A 20,297-nucleotide genomic window follows, 5' to 3' on the forward strand; every position below is an offset into this window, starting at 1 on the left:
CGGTCATTATCATAGGGACACACACACACACACACACACGCGGGCGCTCTGATAAATGTATCACTTCTAAACGCGATGTTTTGCTATAGTATTTATTATTTGTTTTTACACAGACTTTCTTCCTTGTGTTCTTTTCTCGCATTGCATGTTGACACAGAGTTTCTTCTTTGTTTCTTCTCTTGGTATGTAATTTTCATCGACTTTCATCATCATATTATTTTTATTTTCATTTTATTATTGGCATGCATTTTGTTTTTGCAATACTTTCCTAGAGCTATTATGATTCTTCTTATTTACGTCGCAACAGTTTTCTTTCATCTTTGCCAATGTGTTGCCTCAGCTTGTCGTAATTTAAACTGTTTCACCTACAATTTATACTGCTTTATAGCCAATCTTATTCTGTAACCTTCAACTTGCGTACTGGACTGAAATCTCGACAGGCATCCTCCGTCCTCCATCTTGTTAACCCTTTGACTGCTATTTGGTACACCTTTCCTTAATTACTAATCGCTCTGAGACGTCTTTATTTTTTCAACAGCCATCCCCAATCTTTCAACTGGGTGGAAATTGCAATATCTATTCTTTTATATCTCCTACTTTCTTGGAGATGCTTATAAAGATTTCATGTATCACTTCTGGCGCTGTTTATCGTTTCGTATCGCAGTTATATATATAGTGTTTCTCATCCTTGTTCTTTGTATCGTCAAACCGCTAATAAAAGCAGGTCACGTGGCTCTTCATTTAACTGACCAAAAATGAAACCACGGACACTAAGAGATTTTTAACCACTCGATAATCTCTCCGTGGTATCGGTGGTGCCTTTCAAAATTTTACTCCAAACCTTCACCAGACCAAGCCATTTTATTAGGTCTGGGAAGAAGTGAGAGCAGTCAAAGGTTTCACGTTAAGTAAAACAAAGTCGTCCCAAGTTGTTACCGCTGCTGTCTGGCGAATGAGTGACTTATATGGTGATTGTCCTGTTGATTATTTGCTAAGACTCTTCTGAACTCTCTCTCTCTCTCTCTCTCTCTCTCTCTCTCTCTCTCTCTCTCTCTCGGTAATAACACTAGACAACTTTAAAACACCCTCTTAGGAACACTTAGCTCATTACCTTCCCGTCCTGTACTTTGTCTTCCCGCTAATACTGGTTTGTGTCACTCACCTCCCGCCCAACCACTACTGTCCACGGCTGTTATTGTTTTGTAGTATTGGTATTGATTCTTGTGCTTCTGTCGTCTTTGCTGCATTTACACGATTTATGGGTTATCGTTCGTCGTTCATGTTGTTGTTGTTGTTGGTGGTGGTGCCACCATAACCACCACCACCGTCATCATCCTCACCACCATTACTACTACCACTACTACTACTACTATTACTACCATGATTGTTGTCCAAAGATAATGGGAAGAAATGAGATGGAAGATATGTTATTACAAGCATGATAGATGCTGTTTGTGCAAGAGGAGGACCCCCAGAGAGAGAGAGAGAGAGAGAGAGAGAGAGAGAGAGAGAGAGAGAGAGAGAGAGAGAGAGAGAGAGAGAGAGAGAGAGAGAGAGAGTACTGTATGATAGGAACAAATGACAGAGACATCTACAGTTGTTCAACTTTTACAACAACAACAACAACAACAACTACCACCACCACTACTACTACTACTACTACTACTACTACTACTACTACTACTACTACTACTTGCTCGTCTTACCTTCAACACGTCCTTACAACAAGAGTCGGTGACTGTATATCATACTTATACACTAACGGTATTTCATTAAGTCGGAATTTGTGTTCTTCATGGTGTTGTCCTTTATCACGAGCAGCAACAACCAACAAACTGCACAGGTCAGCCAAAGAACAAAGGCTTGTGTGATGGAGATGTGATGGACTATATTCCCTTCACTACTGGTGTTATTTTTATAGCGAGAGTGGGAGAGAGAGAGAGGCAAAGAAAAAAAAAAGGAGTGCTACAATGTTGCTGTTATTATCCGGTAAAGCTTTGTGACCGTTCGTTACAGTTATTGTTGAATATCACATATACTCACTCATATATTTGAAAGCAAGGACACCCACCATCAATCACCTAGTTCACGTCACATTCCCTCCTCCGTAACATTACACTTAGTGACGAGTCGGAATAATCAACAGTGTATGTATGCAGCAATTGCGTGATTACTCAATACTTCCCTCAGGGTGTGTGCCGTCCCTTCCTCTAACCCTAAGCTGGCAGTCACACTAACTGTAATCCAGCGGCGGGTCAGGCTTACCCGCCAACCCCCCGCGCAACCCATATTATCCCATTTTGATATAAATATAGGAATTTAGGGTTAGGGGGACTGTCGTTGATTATGATTCAGGTGCACTGTGGGGTGGAGGGGGAAGGTGACCAATTATCTGCACTGGTATATGTTCATCAGGGGAGGTGGTCACCGGGGCCTAATACTCCCCACGTCATCATGCAAGGGAACGTGTCCTCTGCTCCTCTGTCCATCCTTTTATGTGGACCAGCCGGCTTAGTGCAGAGGCAGCGTTCTTCCGTAAGTCTAGCTAAGAGTGAAGCCAATCTAGCCGGGTACAGACACATGAACAGAAAACGGCAATGTAACTCCGTAGGTAACAAAAAGTGGGCAGGCTCATGTAACGAAGCTGCGTATCACTTAAGAGAACATAGAAGTTACGCTTAAAGTTCCTTATTTTTTTTCTTTTCTTTTCTTTTCTTTTATTTATTTACTTACTTACTTAATTTTAATTTTGCGCGTGACATTAATGGTAAGGTACATCAATGTTTGCGGCGTGACGAGGTTCAGTTACGCGCGCATCATTCCACACATTGATGCACTTGCGTAGGTTAAATTCCTCGCGCGTCACGGCCCTGTTGCGTTATGATTTTCTAGCTGTTCGCGTGTATGTTACCTGATAAAGATGAATTCTCCGTTTTTTTTTTTCTTTTTTCCCGAAGAGTAGTTACAGGAGTGATAGTTCTAACCTCATTCCTCCCTCTCCCCTCTTAAGGAAACACCTACTAGCGTGTTGCCTGTTTAGTTTTATACAAGTGGTTCATTGTGCATTGATAATCCGTACTCGCGGCCATGGGGATTTAGAGACAATCCTTGTGTTTAGTAATAGTAGTAGTAGCAGCAGCAGCAGTAGTAGTAGTAGTAGTAGTAGTAATGTAAATAAGAAATTACTCTGCGTTATTGTGAATTAGATTATCGTTGCATGTTTGTACGTATGTGCCAGGAACGTTATTAAACAGATGAAGACAAATGACGACTGCATTTGTTATAAGCGAATTCGAGGACAATGACCTGTGTTGTGATATAAACTCCTTTTTACAGCATAACTACTTACGAGGGTGTAGCCATTTCTGATTATCACATATGCTGTAGTAGTAGTAGTAGTAGTAGTAGTAGTAGTGGTGGTGGTGGTAGTAGTGGTAGTGGTGGCGGTGGTGGTAATTGCAGTAATTATCGTAACTGTAATATCAACAGTCCTAGTGGTAATACGCCGTGCATAACTACCACTTCCATCACTCTCGCATTCTCGCTACATTTGCTTCCATCACATGTATACTCTCTTCTTTCCCCCTCACAGCAGCAGTGGCAGTAGGAGTAATTGTTTGTCCTGCTGTAATTCTAATGCTAGTCTTGGTACTAGTATCTCGTGCATAACTACCAGTTCTATCACTCCTTTCTTTCTTTCCCCCTCCATCTTTCCTCTCCCACCTCACAAACTACCACTTCAGTTCACCAGTACCACCCCTAGTACGCTCCAACTCCTTTACTGTACTACACCTTTATCAAACCTTCTTAACATTAATCACAAATAGTACCATACCTAACTGTATCAATCAATCAATCAATCAATCCCTCTCATCCTGAAACTTCTACTCTTACGACACCTCACAGTCGCACATTGCCCATTATCACAAGCATACCCTTCTTTTTTCCCTCCCTCTCGCAACGCACAGCCCAATTCCGCCAATACTGTCCTCGCGCCCTCCCCCACAATAGGTTCGAGACGTCCACCCAACAAACACGACGAGGCTATTAATCAACTTTACCCACCGGCCTCCTGGCGCCAGACCCTCCCCTGACGTCACCGTGGAGGGGCGTGGTGAGTGACAGGGGGGAGTGGACAAGGGGAGGAATGGGGGAGGGCTGGTGTAATAAGTGCTATAGCGAGGGGGAGATATGAAGGCAAGGCGGGAGTTGTTGGCATAGAGAGAGAGAGAGAGAGAGAGAGAGAGAGAGAGAGAGAGAGAGAGAGAGAGAGAGAGAGAGATGGGAAAGTAAGTGGAGGAGGTGGAAGAGGAGGCAAGATGTGGAGCAGCGTGTAATGGGTGTGAAGGAGGCAAGAAGAGGGAGAGTGTAGCTAGGAGAGGCTGTTGGTGTGGAAGGAGGGAGAGGAGGACGGGTGGTGAGGACTGGGGACAGGTAGGAGGAGGCAGGGTTAGAGGAAGGGGAGGGATGAGCCGTGGAAGACCGGTCAGACAGACAGACAGACAGAAGCAGAACACTTCAGTAGTTGACTGAATGGTTGATTAACTGACTCACGTGTTCCAGATACATACTTGAAATTTACCTAATTTTTAACTTCCTCAGTTTCTTTCTTCCCTCGTTTCTTTTCTGTATCGCAGTCTATAGCAGCAAAAGTGTGTGTGTGTGTGTGTGTGTGTGTGTATGTGGATAAGTCTTCGTGTGCGTGAGGAGCAGAGGGGGCTGGGTGCAGAAAGGGAAACATTCGTACTGGACGGTGGCCGGGAGATTACTTCACCTGCACGAGTGGCGGGTCAAATTGTCCTTTACGGATGCTTATTGTATTCCCTGCCGCGTACTTCTTCAGGTTCATGCCGCGCGCTTCTAACCACAGAGGGCGGCGGTGGCAAGACGAGGCTGGCGAGTTACATGTAGTATTTATAGTGCAGATTTCACTCCAGCTTCAACTTCATCGTGTCATCACTTTAACACAGTGGTTTTTCTCTTAAAACGCTTTGTTCTATAAAAATTATTTTCAAAGGCCACAGATTAGCCGAGTTCCCACGACTGTTTTCCTCAATGATGGTGCAAAAAAATTGTTAAACTATCACGAGCATCACGAAGACATCCTTGAGAAACCCAGTAACCTCCACTAGAAACTGTTGAGAGTAGTCAAGATAGACACCGAAATGTTTGAGAGTATGGTTCAATGCAGGCGACCCGTAAGGAGTCGAGAATGTCTGAATTGCTCTCTGAACCAGCGAATAACACTCCTCCAACCCGCGTCGCCGTCCCTGGTACTCCCCTCACTCTCCCCTTCCACAACCCCTCCCTCCCTCCCCAGTCCCACCGTACTATCGTCCACGGAACTTATAAACACTGCTCGCTCGTGTTCCTCTCTTCTGTGTTTCCCGCGGCAGCTACCACCCCGTCTGCCTCAACTCCTTTGTCTTGACCTTAGCACAGTAATTTACAAGCTGCATCAAGAAAAAATGTATCGTATTTATAGAGCTTGTCCAAAAAAAGGAGGTCGGATAAATTGGCTAACTCGCAACTCGCGCCGGTTCGCTCCAGCCCTCAGAACTTGGCTCTCAGTCTTCGACGCGCCGGGTAGCGATGAAGTTGGCGGTGCGGGGTGGCTGGCCAGGCGAGTGTCCGCGTGATGGATAGACACACACTCTCGAGGATGACATAACCTGCCGCCAGTGACTATGCCGCTTTGGAAGTTCAGGATTGTGTTACCAAAATTACTTCCTGAAAACAAGTTTATATTCTGTTCTTTAATATCCTAACGATGTAATATAGAAATAATACTACTTGCTAATCAGAAAAGTTGTTATCAGGGCAAGTTTGAATCTATGAGCGAGAGATAAGACCCGCAGTATGAGTGAAGGCACCAGCGAGTGTTAACGCGCGCCTCTCATGGTGACGAAACTTGAGTGCTAGTGAAGAATTAGGAATTGAAAAGGAAGAGAAGAGTGTTGAGGTGTGTGTGAACGATGGGAGGCAGCGGGTGGGCGGTGGCGCCAGGAAGGGCAGGTGTGTGCACCGCGTGGTGGCTGCTGTGGCTACTGCTGCTGCTGCTGCTGTGTGTCCTCGCGCAAGGTAGGTCCTCTGTCACCCTCCATGTCGCTCACCGTCCTTTGGGGATCATGCCTGTACCGCTGCAGGGAACAGGATGGGGAAGGGGCGTCACCGTGGTGCTACGTGTTGATACTCAAACCAGTGAAATCTAAAACTTCTGAACAACAACAACAACTACGTGTGCTGCACTGATTGAAACTGCAACAAAGCCGCTTCATCACTGCTGCATGTTCTGTACACATACATAATGATGAAGACACTGAACTGAGGAAGCAAAATAAATGCGAGAACTTGTAGATGGTGCCAAGGAAGTTAAAAAAAAAAAATGTATCAAAGTTTTGTGAGTATTCAGGGTTGGCAGGCGGCGTGGGGAATAATGTAAACAAGGTGGTCGTGCTGCCGGAAGGTGCTTGACACTTAACAAAACTTTGCAATTTGTAACCTTCGTGGCACCTGCCGGGAGGACAAAAAGCAACATCTTTCTCTCCAAGTGCCTGGTCACAATCAAGACTCCTTCCCTTGGCTTATTTTCAATCTTTTCTCCAGGACCTTGACAGAAGACTGTAAAACTTTAACGTAAATGAAGTGAAAAATGTAGGTTATGTTATCTTCGATGAGTTAGGTGACGTAATACAATACAACATAAGAGAAAAATGAAGTTTTCCAGGTATTTGTGAAAGTCTGGAAGAAGCAGATAAGGAACAAGACTGAAATAGGAGCTTAGCCAAAAGAACAGATGTTTTTATTTATTAATAAGTATTTGGAAGAGAGAGAGAGAGAGAGAGAGAGAGAGAGAGAGAGAGAGAGAGAGAGAGAGAGAGAGAGACATAATAGTGTTGAGTGATATACATTGGAAGATTTCTGAGAAGGTAAGCAGAAATAAGATTTCTACGGTGATCATCCACTCCAGTTACAAATGCGGTTAAGTTAGGTAAGGTTATGTTAGATTGATTTGATTACTGATAGATGTAGATAGATAAATAGATAGGAAGATAGAAACCTAGATAGATAGACAGATAGATACCTAAATAAATAGGTACCTAGTTAGATACCTAGATAGAAAGATAGATAGATAGATAAAATAGTTAAATATGAATAAGTAACCCAACCTAACCCCTTTCTGAGAGTAGCAAGGGTATGTGATCTTAATGTAATCCTGGATGCATAAATTGATGTATGAACGGACAGTTATTATACATTTTAGTGCATAGATTAAGAGAGCATCATAAAGCACAGGAAGGAGGCGAGTGCAGACCTTCCCAAATATCCCTGTAGCAGTAGTTACGTCTCTTCCTCACTACCACGTCTATTTGGAAGTACTGCGTTCCCTGCCAACCTTCCGTAATGCTGGTAATTGTAATGGGGCTTGATTGCCAGCTTTGTGAGATCACATTATGTTGTCTCTTGCTGTTATTATTATTATTATTATTATTATTAATATTATTATTATTATTATTATGATTAACGTTTCTGAGTGGGGACCGGCACAGTGGGCTTTTTTTCTTTTAATTTTGTTTCCCTTGGCCGGTACCTTCCTTATATATTAAAAAAAAACTTTTCTTCTTCTTCTTCTTCTTCTTCTTCTTCTTCTTCTTCTTCTTCTTCTTCTTATATAGTATTCGAACTGTTAACTGACTTTATTTTCCTTAACTTAGTTACCATCTATATGTTAAATACTCTTACATATTTTATTATTATTATTATTATTTTGTTATTATTATTGATTATCGTTTTACCGCATTAGTGTAAATAATTACGATTTATTATTTTTTCGGCTCGTGTCTTCAAATTTCTCCATGACATGCTTATACATACAAATGTGAAGCCCCTGTGTGTTTACTTACTACAGTGATAAGAATGAGAAACGCAAGCATCTGCCCTCCTTTCTGTGTGTGCAGCTGTAATCTTTTTTAATCCTCGTATGGAGAACTCTTAACTCCGGGGATCATCTAAGTAATAATCTGTATACCTTTTTGGAAGCAGAACATCACGACAGTTACCGTAGTGCAAGTGTGTGTGTGTGTGTGTGTGTGTGTGTGTGTGTGTGTGTGTGTGTGTTCGAATTTACCTAGGTTTTGTTCGTTTGGATAATTATGTCAGATTTAACTATCTCATGAATTTGGTAAAATATAATTTGTTAAGTAAGATTATCTGTCTATCTATTTATCTATCTATCCATCTATGTATCTATCTATTTGTTTATCTTTCCTTTGTCTGTCTACTTATACGTCTGTCTCTCTTTTTGTCTGTCTCTGTCTCTGTCTGTTTACCTATCCATTTTCCTACCTATCCATTTATCTATTCATTTGTGTGTGTGTGTGTGTGTGTGTGTGTGTGTCCAGATGACAGCCTCTTAAAACATAGATTCTGATTCCTTTATAAGTTCATGTTCCATCTGTGGTCACGCAGCTGGACACACACACACACACACACACACACACACACACACACAGAGAGAGAGAGAGAGGAGAGAGAGAGGAGAGAGAGAGAGAGAGAGAGAGAGAGAGAGAGAGAGAGAGAGAGAGAGAGGTAGGTTGTGCTGGCGCTGCAAAATATAGGAACAATTGGTTACGTTTGTTATGTTTGTTATAATGAGAACACTGGAGGTGAGGCTGCGGTAGTTAGAGGACGAGACAAACCCTGGCTACGGAAGGGAATACGTACTTCATTCTTCTTAGGACCGTATTATGAAAGACTTCTGCGCCGCACCATTCAAAAGGCTCTATTTGATGTTACACGGGGTTTTAAAAGCAGTTTTACGGTTCGAGTGATAGATAGCAAGATTTCTACATTATTTATAGGAGGAACACTATTGAGAACCAAGTTAATCATCTCTGTGGCCTTTGAAATAGTCGTGTTGAGAGAGAGAGAGAGAGAGAGAGAGAGAGAGAGAGAGAGAGAGAGAGAGAGAGAGAGAGAGAGAGCAAAGTGCTTCAGAATACGGGCCGTAGGGAAGCGGTAGGGCGTGGTGATGCGCTAGAGTTTAAGGTGCATATTCTCAAACTTTTCAGCCTCTTACTACGACTTTTTAAACAGGCTCTAGCTCAATGAAAGTTATTTTGTGCTTTCGAGGATGTCTTCATGATATTAGTGATAATCTGACGTGAATTCTACACCGTTAATGAAGAAATGAATATCATGAGGACCTTGCCTTATCATTTATGCGGGTTTTGGAAAAAAAAAATCCATACGAGTTTGTGAATGTGAGCTGTGCGTTGAGGAGGAGAAAGAAGAGAAGGTAATAGGAAATGAAGAAACTCCAGCAAAACGGTTGGTCCTTACAAGGCTGTTTGTGGTAATTAGTCAAACATACTGTGGGGGAAATAAGATGTTATAAAGAATAGGGGAGGAGGAGGAGGAGGAGGAGGAGGAGGAGGAGGTGCACGACATGAGACAATCTGAGCCAGCAAAACCACAGTGATAGTGTTGTTATGTTCCAATTACACAACATTGTTTTGGCCGAACCGTTAACTGGCCACAAGCATCACCAGTATTGTATGTCGCGGCCCGTTACTGTAATTCCATCGGCGCCTCAACGTGGGTGTATCGACCACGCATGGCCACAGTGGATTTGCACCTAGCCGCGGGGCACGTTGCGGAGGGCACGGCCAAGAAACGGACGCTTCGGGTATGGCGATATCACGGAGTTTTTACCAGACGCCATGATGGGCTAAGTGTCACTCACGTCAGCAGCTATATATATATCGTGTGTGTGTGTGTGTGTATGTGTGTGTGTGTTTATTTGATTGCTTGCCCGCGCCACATTGACACCAGGGCCGATTTCTTTAAACACATTGTTCTCTCTTCAAGATTCAAATACTACAGGGATGATATGTTGTGTTCTTGTGTTTTTTACCCTCTTATGGTGGACTGCTCTTGTTAAACTACCTTTAAAATCATGAAAACATCCTTGAAAACCCAGAACCTGTTAAAAAGTATTCGAAACAAGAAAAAAAAAAGGTGCTGAATCAAGTATTTTCCAGCTACACGTGTTGCATTTTTCTCACACCCAGCGTCGTAATGGCCAACATGTCAGCTGCTGTTTGTTTTTCACTTGTGTTTTATTATGTTCAAGAAATAACACATGGGGGGACTTACTTCCTTCACCTCTGACTAGTGTATTCCTCAAGCTCTTTACGAGAGAGAGAGAGAGAGAGAGAGAGAGAGAGAGAGAGAGAGAGAGAGAGAGAGAGAGAGAGAGAGAGAGAGAGAGCTGAATACATAAGATAAAATATACTCAGCAATCATATGAATAGAGAGCAGAAGGCATTACAAGAGATGTATACTTATTTTTTACTGTAACTTCTCCTGAAGGTGGAAAAGGAGAGACTTAAGACTGTATTAACCTGTTTCTGAATGAACGTGAGAGCAGGCGTAGGAAATGGGAAGAAGGTGGAAAGACGAGGGAAAGGAAATGGATGATTGGGTAGTGAGTGGTAAATGTGAATAGAGAGAGAGAGAGAAAGAGATGAAAAACTTAGGAAGAGGTGGTGTAGTAAAGGAGGAAAAAAAAGGTGGAAAAAAGATGAGAGAGGATACTGACAAGGATAAGGAAATGTAGGAAGGAGAGAAAGAAAAAAAAATGAGGAAATAGAGAGGTGAGAGTGTGACAAGAAAAATTAGGAGGAGTGGCGGAGGAGAAAATGCGGAGAAAAAGGAAGGAAAGAAGAGAAAGACGAAACTGACAAGGATGAGAGGAGAACGAGTGAAAGGAAGGACAGGAAACTGAGAATGAGGAGGAAGAAATGAAAGGGGAAAAGGAAAAAAAGAAAGAGGAAACATCAGAGAGAGAGAGAGAGAGAGAGAGAGAGAGAGAGAGAGAGAGAGAGAGAGAGAGAGAGAGAGAGAGAGCAGAAGCTATAGAAACACTTCATTCTTAGCTAAACATTTTGGCGACAATTCGTGGTGCTCCGTCACTACAATAACACCTTTGTGGGCACACGTCCCTCCCTTAGCTTGTCCTGGCGAGAGAGAGAGAGAGAGAGAGAGAGAGAGAGAGAGAGAGAGAGAGAGAGAGAGAGAGAGAGAGAGAGAGAGAGAGAGAGAATGATAAGAATAAAGAAGAAAGAAAAGGCAATATGCAAGAACAAAGAGTGAATGTGCAGAGAGAGAGAGAGAGAGAGAGAGAGAGAGAGAGAGAGAGAGAGAGAGAGAGAGAGAGAGAGAGAGAGAGAGAGAGAGGAGTAGGAGTGTGAGAGTGTGCGTGCTTTATTGATAACGAGAATCGAATACCAAACACTATACTTTTCGTCCCTAGGCAATGTCCCATAACTGCTGTACCTAACTATTATGAAGCAGTTTGTTCCTCTCCCTCCCTCTCACGCTGCGTTATTTTGTCCCAAGTCGAGGAAAGGACAGGGAAAAGAATAGAGAAAGAAAAAATGTCGAGTTCTATAGATATCTAATTCTCTTTATTGTATTAGTTGATTAGTGTATGGTCCGTGTGTTTCCGGGAGTAAATGAAGCACGAGGTAGATTACTAGTATATTATATGGAACTGGGTAAAGAGGTAGTCATTGCCCTCTTGGCCGGGTCAGGTCGGGGTGTCATGTTACAGGAGAGTCGTAACTTTCCTTCTTTTTCACTTTGCACATAATCCTTTCATATTTTCTTTTCTTTCCCTTTATTTTATTTATTTTTTTTATCTTTTAACTTTGCTTGCCTGGCATTTAGTTTTTCGTAATTGTTTGTCGTCTAGGTAACAGCGAAAGTCAGTCTCTCTCTCTCTCTCTCTCTCTCTCTCTCTCTCTCTCTCTCTCTCTCTCTCTCTCTCTCTCTCTCTCTGCATATTCCTCTGTTTTTTCCTGCATATTGCCTTATTTTTTTATGCCATTCTTTTAGTTTTCCTGCTTCGCTTTCATTAACTGCTCTCTCTCTCTCTCTCTCTCTCTCTCTCTCTCTCTCTCTCTCTCTCTCTCTCTCTCTCTCTCTCTCTCTCTCTCTCTCTCTCTCTCAGCAATACACATATACATATTCATGCTGAGGAATGAATGTTGCGTTATTCAGAAATAAGATTCGTGTCAGTCCCTCATTCCTCACCTAAACGCATTCCACTCGCTTCCTCCACCTCCTTCCTTCACCTGCTTTCAACCTCCGCCCTTCCACATGGTTCCTCTCTCTCCACTTCCTCCATTAGCCTTCCCTTCGCCCTCCCTTTGCCCTTCTCTTCCTGTGTAGTGTTACTGATGTCACTCATTCCATTCATTTCATTCACTCCACATGCCCCCTCCACACTCCCTCCCTGTTCTTATCACCCTATGTTCTCCCCACTCCCTGTTCTTCGCACTCTCGTCTTAGATAATCTTTGCGTGTTCCGTAACCTGACACCGTTTTCTTTGCATGTGCTCATCTCATTGTAACGTGAAATGCTTCGGAGTTGGTTTTGTTCGTTCATTCATTCGTTCATTCATTCATTTATTCATTCATTTATCTATTCATGTTTGTTCGTTGATGTCTCTGTTCTCTGCCTGTCTGCGTCTGCCTCTCTCTCTCTCTCTCTCTCTCTCTCTCTCTCTCTCTCTCTCCGTGTGTGTCATTCTTCCCTTTCTTTTTCACTATGCTCTATCTCTTCTCTCTGGCCTTACTTGTACACTTTAACCTTCCTCCTCCTCCTCCTCCTCCTCACTTATTCCCCTTTTCTCTTTTTCCCTCCTCTTTTCCAACTTGCTCGGTCTAGTCTGTCAGTTCTCTTCGTTTACTTTGGTCTCCTCCTCCTCCTCCTCCTCCTCCTCCTCCTCCTCCTCCTCCTCCTCCTCCTCCTCCTCCTCCTCCTCCTCCTCCTTCTTGAACTTGAATCCCGCTGAGGGCATCCGTCGGTGTGATTCGGTTTTCCAAGGTTACGAACGCTGGAGTGGCACTAAGCATGAAGTCTGGAAGATGTCTTGGATTCTGGTGAGAGAGAGAGAGAGAGAGAGAGAGAGAGAGAGAGAGAGAGAGAGAGAGAGAGAGAGAGAGAGAGAGAGAGAGAGAGTTGGGGGGGGGTATAAAAGACGACCCTGGTTGCAATGGAGTATATATCATGGTCCTCCTCCTTCCCAGTGTAGTTTATTATTTAAAAGCAGAGAATCTTAAAAATTTGATGATAAAATTGAATGTGTTTTACATAGTTATTCCTCCTTCTTGTCTTCCTCCTCCTCTTCCTCCTCTTCCTCCTCTTCCTCGTGGTTTTTCTTCTTCCTTTTTCTCCTTTTTCTTTTCTTTTCCTTTGTTGTTGTTGTTGTTGTTGTTGTTGTTGTTGTTGTTGTTGTTGTTTCTATTCTTGTCCACCTCCACATTTTAACATGGGGATGGATCACAGTGACTTGGTACACGTATCTTCTTTTTATAACACGAGCAACAGTTGTCCCCCGCATTGTGCCGTGCCCTTGGAGGTTGGGAGAAGCTTCCTGGAATGGAAATTACCGTTAAATTGAGGGTCCTCGTATCCGCGTGTTTTAGCTGCGGCAAGTTGGTAGTGGTGGTGTTATTGGTGGTGGTGGTGGTGGTAGTGGCGTCGGTATCTGTAAAAGCGGGTGCCGGACTGAGTTGGGTTATCAGTGGTTGAGATTAGATAAGTTTACAGATAGCCCTCAGACCTCGGTACCTGTTTAACTGCGCTATTTACGTATTTCAAGAGACGTGTAGTGTAGAAAAGTTATCGGGGTTACGTACGATTTGGATGTTGTTTCTCGTCCCTCCGCAGTGTTTGCTCATGTGATCTGCTGACAGTCTTCTTACAAAACCTGGCAACTGATAGACTCTTAGATCAGAGGACTTGGAGTTGGGGGGAAAACGTTAAGCACAGTGGAAGTAAGCGTGGCAGGTTGCTTGACTTCTAACCGTGACAGTACGTTAGGTTAGCAGGCGTGTGTATTTACGGTCAAGGTTACTGGAAGGCGAAGCAACACGGAGGTCATGTAGTCTTGGTTTGGGTGTTGAGATGAAGCTGCCAACCATCAAGGAGAAACTGGAAGCCAAAATCGAACCCGCAATCCTCAGACCGCGAGCCGAACATTGTATATGGTGTAAAGCATCTTGTTTTTCTGTAAGAGTTGCCTTCTGTCGTCTAGTGGGTGGGTGGGCTTTAGGGAACGGCTTCTGTATGCAGTGATCTCGAAGGCTTTATTCCTATACATGTAGTTTTTGTCTTTCCAGTTCTTGTTTTCGTTATTGTCATCGGTGTCGTCGTTGTCTTGGTCGTGGTTGTCTTCGTCGTCGTCCCTTTTGCTTGTATTCTTATTTTTTTCTTGTATATGTTCTTCGCGTTCTTCTTGTAAGTTTTCTGTTCGCGTTTTCGTTCTTTTTCTAATTGTTGGCCACGAGGCAGAGTGCACTTCACAACAAGATCAGCTGCTTGAGGACATTCCACGTCAGGAGGAAGCACATTAAAGTTGAGAGACTCGTGAAGCGTTTGAGCAGTAATGGCTGAGCGCAGCGGGAGGTGATGACCTCTGGTGGTGGCACAGAACCTTGACCTGGACTCACGTTGCCTGTAAAAACTTACGAATATACAAGCAGTTAGGGACGCGGGAGCACAGAGGTGTGGTGCGGCTGAAGATACGAGTGAAGAGTGTCGCCCAGGGATGCTATGTTTTTTACCCTCGTCGCATTACCCTCCCCGCCCACCACTACTGCCCGACTGAGCTGACCCACAGAACGAGGACTTGTTATATAAAGTTGCAGTATCTTAACTCTACTTTTAACAGGCTGTAGTGGAAGGAATTGAGGGTTTGAAGAGTGTTTTCACGAGTGGCAACGGTTTTGTGACCAGTGGGAAAATCTCCATGAGAACCTGACAAACCATCTCTCTGGCTTTTGAAATTAGTCCTTACGAGAGGTGAAAGTAAAGTCAAATCTTTCTTTCAGTCACGGAGGCGAGTAGCGGAATCTCACTTTTGTTTTCATAATTTTTGTATTCTTTTTCTCTCCGCATGATGTGTCACTTCCCACCTCCTCCTCCTCCTCCTCCTCTTCCTCTCGCTTTCCGGTCAAATTTCCTTCAGACTTGATATCAAATTCCGACTTTCTTCAGAGGCTCCAACGCTCGGGCTTTCATATTTCCTATACCTAAACGTTGTGAGGATTAGGCTCCTTTTCTTAACTCTTTGAACCCTTTTAGGACTGTTTTCAAAGGACACTGAGAGGATTAGTCGGATTCTGAGTATTATTTTTCTCCCATTAACGTTGCTGATTCCTTTTTTTTAAACTATCAATGGAACCGTGAAAGCCTTGAAAGCTCCAGTAACTTAATCAACCAAGGCATGACGCCGAAATGTTTAGAAATACGAGCCTCTGATACAAAACATGCCTCAGTATTTTTATTTATTTGTTTATTTATTTATTTTTTTGACTCAGTGATACTCGCCTGCTGTGTTAATGCAGCAGCGGCTGTGCTTTCATGAAATCTTCCTGATGTAAGTGATCGACCGCCTCAGAACTCGACTCCAGTTCACGTGCGAGGCGCTAATGGACCGACCAGCAGTAACACCCACTCACCCAGGCACCCACCCACCCACCCACCTATACACACCCACACTCACACACACTTCGTTCGTCTTTGAATTCTTGTTATTGTGTTGTTGTCGTGTAAGTAACAGCGATTGTATTATTGCGCTCTCTCTCTCTCTCTCTCTCTCTCTCTCTCTCTCTCTCTCTCTCTCTCTCTCTCTCTCTCACACACACACACAACTCTAATTGCATTACGTTTTAGTTTTCTCGCTTTTCCTTCATTCACATCATCCCCCTCCACCTCTCTCTCTCTCTCTCTCTCTCTCTCTCTCTCTCTCTCTCTCTCTCTCTCTCTCTCTCTCTCTCTCTCTCTCTCTCTCTCTCTCTCTCTCTCTCTCTCTCTCTCTCTCTCTGTGTGTGTGTGTGTGTGTGTGTGTGTGTGTGTGTGTGTGTGTGTGTGTTGACGAACAGCTTCTTTTGTGTTCGCGGACTTGGACTTTTTGGTTCATCAGGGGAATGAAACACGAGGGTAATTAGGGAGCGCGGTGAGGCAGAGTCAGGCCGCGTCCAGGTGTCCAGGCGCCGCAGTCCTGATGGATGCAGTGACCTCGGGACATCGCAAGGCGTCCGGCGAGCTTTACGACTTGCACTCCGCCAAGATTACAAGGAAAGTGCAGGGACGAAAAATCTTTTGTTTCCTTCCATTTGGATTCTCTCGGGGGAAGAAGAAAGCCAGATTAAATGGTAGGAGGACGAAGAGGAGGAATGAGAGAAGGAAGGGGGAAAATAAGATGCTGGTGGTGGTGGTGGTGGTGGTGGTTTGGTGGTGAATGAATATCAGAAAGGAGAAAAATTAGACTTAGGAAGAAAGGGTGAAAAAAAAAGACTAGTTGAGAAGTGTTTGTGCAGCGAATTCCAGTTTTTCTTTTAATTTTTGCTCCTTTCTTTTTCGCTCACTTCTTTCCTTCAGTGAATGTTTTTGGGGACGACTTTTCATCTCCTCCTCCTCCTCCTCCTCCTCCTCCTGCTCTTCCGTTTTCTTTCACCCCTCCTCCTCTTCCATCACCTCCTGGAGTAAGAAGAATCAAGCTTCCTACTGTAGATGAAAGTCAGATTTCTAATGGAGTTGCCTTCTTTTGTAGCGCCACAAAGAGTGTGGTGGCGGGTCCCGGCATTATGTGGGTCGTGTCTGCAGGCGTAATTATGTTGTCGGATGCTGCTGACGACCCGGCGAGCGACCTCCTGGGTGCTCCGTGCCTGTTACTTACTGTTGGCGGTGGTGGTGGTGGTGGTAGTGAGGAGAAGGAAGAAGAAGAGGGATGACGTCTGGGTGTAGTGATGTTAAATGTGGATACATTGTGACGTGTTTCGTATAAGAGGCATGGAGTGTGGCGATATTAATGTGCTTGTGTGATGTTTTTATTGTATTTTTAATATGTGTTGGTTGATTTTAGTTATCCTTTTAAGAAATACATTTTTAGGGTAGTTTGTGAGGAGGGGTCTGGAGAGTGTGATGAGGAGAGATGGTAGGGTTGGTAAGGGGTGATGAAAGGTGTGGTGAAGGGAAGGGGGAGACGTGGGGAAGCGGAGGAGGAGTGAAGGGTGATGTGTATCGCCTTTCCCTTATATCACTGTGTAGTAGTTTGAGGAGGGCTGAAAATTAAGTCATATTTACTTGTTCACTAATTCCTTTCGCTTAGCAATGAGCAGCAATGCCCTTTCACGCCGAGGAGATTGTGAGGTTGTGAGTGCATCCAGCTTGAATCAAACCGCGAGGTAAGTGCAAAGAAAGAATCTGAGTGGCGCTGTTTGGTTTACGAGACACGCAGCGTTGACACACCGTCAGGACTGTTGGTCGAGGCGAGGCATGTCATGTGCACAGGAAGGGAGTCGCAACCTGCAGGCACGAAGTTGCCTCCTGCCTATTGTTCTCTCCCCTACACTGATACTCCTGAAGTTCCTCACCTGTGTAGTGTACCCTCTCTCGCTCCTCCGCTCGTCTGAACTCTAATTACAGTGTCCTCGTCCTTTCCAACAAGATGCTTCCCTCCTTCCCTCCCCGCGGCGGCCACTCTTGCACATGATCAAATACACGTCACCACCACGCGCACACTCACTCACACACACACACACACACACACACACACACACACACACACACACCCCATCTGGAGGGGCTGTTTTCCCGATAACTGGCGTAATAGCGAGTTTGTTTCCGCTTGATGACAGAGGGAAAAGGGTCCGATATGAGAAAGACGTTGAAAAAGTAAAGAGAGGAATGTTTTAAGGAAAGAGCGACGAAATATGTGGAATTGGAAATCTGTAAAAGGGGAACGAGACTCGATCGACGAATGTATTTTTTTTTTTTTTTTTTGATCAGACACACCACGTACAGTACTTACACAGGAGCTGGAGGGAGGGAGGGAGGAAGCATGAGGGCTGGCTTGAGTGAGAAGTGAGGATGTTTGGAAAGGAAGGCGATACTGTCTTTGCTTCTAAAATGACGTTGCAGCGGGTAACAACTTAAACGGCTTAACACGACACATTTTTTGAAGGCATGAGTGACAAAGGGGAAAGAAGGGAGAAAATTGAATGCCAAATAAGGATGTTTTGAAGGGAAGACGATACTGAGACTGCACTTGCTACCAAAATGACACTGTTCCCGGGTAACAACTTAAAGGACCTACTTAACAAGATACATTTTCGTGCTGAAAGCGTGAATGACAGAGAAAGGAGGGAGGGAAGTGAGGGAGGTGAGGGTGTTGCTCTGAGCTGTACTGTGGCGGGAGGGGTTGGGGAAGGGTGGGGCAGGTGGTAGGGGAGGTGGCGGGAGACGCGAGGAATCGGTTATACACAGGTGTTCCGTGCAGGTGGTGGCGCCGAACATCTGCTGCCAAGCTTCCCGTGGCCGCCACTCGTCCTCCCTCCTGCCACGAGTGTCTGCCGGACTGCGAGAGGAAGCGGAAGTATATACGGGAAATTAATATATACAAGGACTAAAATATTGTGCAACCGTCGTCTCTTATTTTATTGTTTTGAGTTTTATTTACTCCTGAAAATATGAGAGTCGTTTTTGTTTCCGTAGTGTGTATAAATGTATGTACAAGGACATTATCATGCAACATGTTTTTCTTATTCATTATTGTGTTTCTTTTTAGTCTCGCGAAACTTAAGTATAAATATAACTGCTGGTGAGTAATTTATCCATCCAGGAATCATACACAGTGACAAAAATATTATGCAGCATGTTTTCCCCATTCATTATCTCTACTCACTTTGCCATTCTGTAAAACATTGTTCGGGCAGCAGCAGCAGCACTAGTAGTAGTAGTAATAGTAGTAGTAGTAGTAGTAGTAGTAGTAGCAGTGATAGTAATAGTAGTAGTGTTAATAGTAGTAGTAGTAGTAGTAGTCGTAGTACTCGTAATAGAAGTAGTAGTCAGTCATCTCATTATACAAGCGACCCTTTAATTAGCAAACATTTGCACACACACACACACACACACACACACACACACACACACACACACACACACACACACTCACAGCTAACGACCGTGGTAGCGGCGGGTGCACAAAGGTCTTGAACTCTGGGCCGACCCTCTGTTCCTTCCCACCTTCCTTACCACCCACCATCACCCACCGCACCCCGCCACTCCCCGCCTTTCGTGCCCACCACTCTCCCCTTCCTAGCTGCCCACCGTACCCTCCTCCCACCTCCCTCCCAGTCCGTCACGCTCCTCCGTAACATCTCACACCTTGGCTTCTCACTGTTTTACCTGCGTGGACTTGCAAGAGGTGTCTGTTAATGCATGTGGCCTCGTATCTCTACGTGTTCGTGCTTGTCTCTCTCTCTCTCTCTCTCTCTCTCTCTCTCTCTCTCTCTCTCTCTCTCTCTCTCTCTCTCTCAGTTTTTATCACACGCAGTACACAAACAGGAACAACAGATAAGGAAACAACCACTGTGCTTTAATAAACAAACGGGCGAGGAATTCCAGCGTCTGATAATGTCTTCCGTTCAAACAGGATGCTGGAAAAAAAAAAAAAAATTACCCTGCATTATACCATCCGCTTATCAATAAGTCTTTTCCGCTACCTGGAAACACCTGGAACACAGCAGACGTTTAAATACCTTGACACGGAGCCTCGTTAAATGGCCGCATCAAGGGACTGGATCTGGGCCGGCGGAAGAGGCGATTGTGGAGTGTGTGTGTAGGCGGGGCGGGGACAGGAAGTGTTGGGCGGGCGGCGGGCGAGGAAGGGCGTGGGTGGTATGCGACTATGCGGCAGCTCTAGCGGGGAAAGCTGCGATACAATAGGGAGGGCGTGGATGAGTTAGTGAAAGATGCGGATGGATTAGAACGAGAGAGAGCGAGGGAGGGAAAGAGGGAATGAGGGCTAAGGGGCGGGCTAGTTGGCTGGGAGGGAGGGACTCAGGAGGGCATCGCGTGGCCTGCAGGAGTTTGTGAGGGATTCCTGTGCGTGTGGAATGGGGAAGAACTGTGTTTTAGAAGCAGTGCATCATGGATGTGAAATATTTACGAATAGGATTTTTTTTTTTTTATGTATATGATGTACCATAGTCATGTTCTTGCTGATGTACTGAATGGGTTATGAATGCCAGCATGCTAAAGTAGGTAAAGGGAAGGACAAACATAATTATTGCTCTTTATTACGAATTACATAGTGAAAGACGCACTGATCTTCGCAAAGCTTATTATTGATCGTAATCCCGCGCTAATCATCCACCTCTGTATTTGAGAAGTCATTTTTCCTGCCCTCCTAAATCTTTATGAATAATTTTTGTACGAG

At 44.3% G+C, this 20,297-nt stretch overlaps 1 long non-coding RNA gene across 1 annotated transcript in view; it reads left to right on the forward strand.

The window, feature by feature from the left end:
• The first annotated feature begins 4,666 nt into the window (after positions 1-4,666).
• Positions 4,667-20,297, forward strand: part of LOC135111073 (uncharacterized) — a 102,725-nt gene continuing 87,094 nt past the window's right edge. Inside the window, exon 1 of the long non-coding RNA XR_010273548.1 lies at positions 4,667-6,081. This is a non-coding gene — a long non-coding RNA (uncharacterized LOC135111073). The remainder of the gene's footprint in view (positions 6,082-20,297) is intronic.

Source organism: Scylla paramamosain, chromosome 21 (assembly GCF_035594125.1).
Source record: "Scylla paramamosain isolate STU-SP2022 chromosome 21, ASM3559412v1, whole genome shotgun sequence".
Lineage (NCBI taxonomy): Eukaryota > Metazoa > Arthropoda > Malacostraca > Decapoda > Portunidae > Scylla > Scylla paramamosain.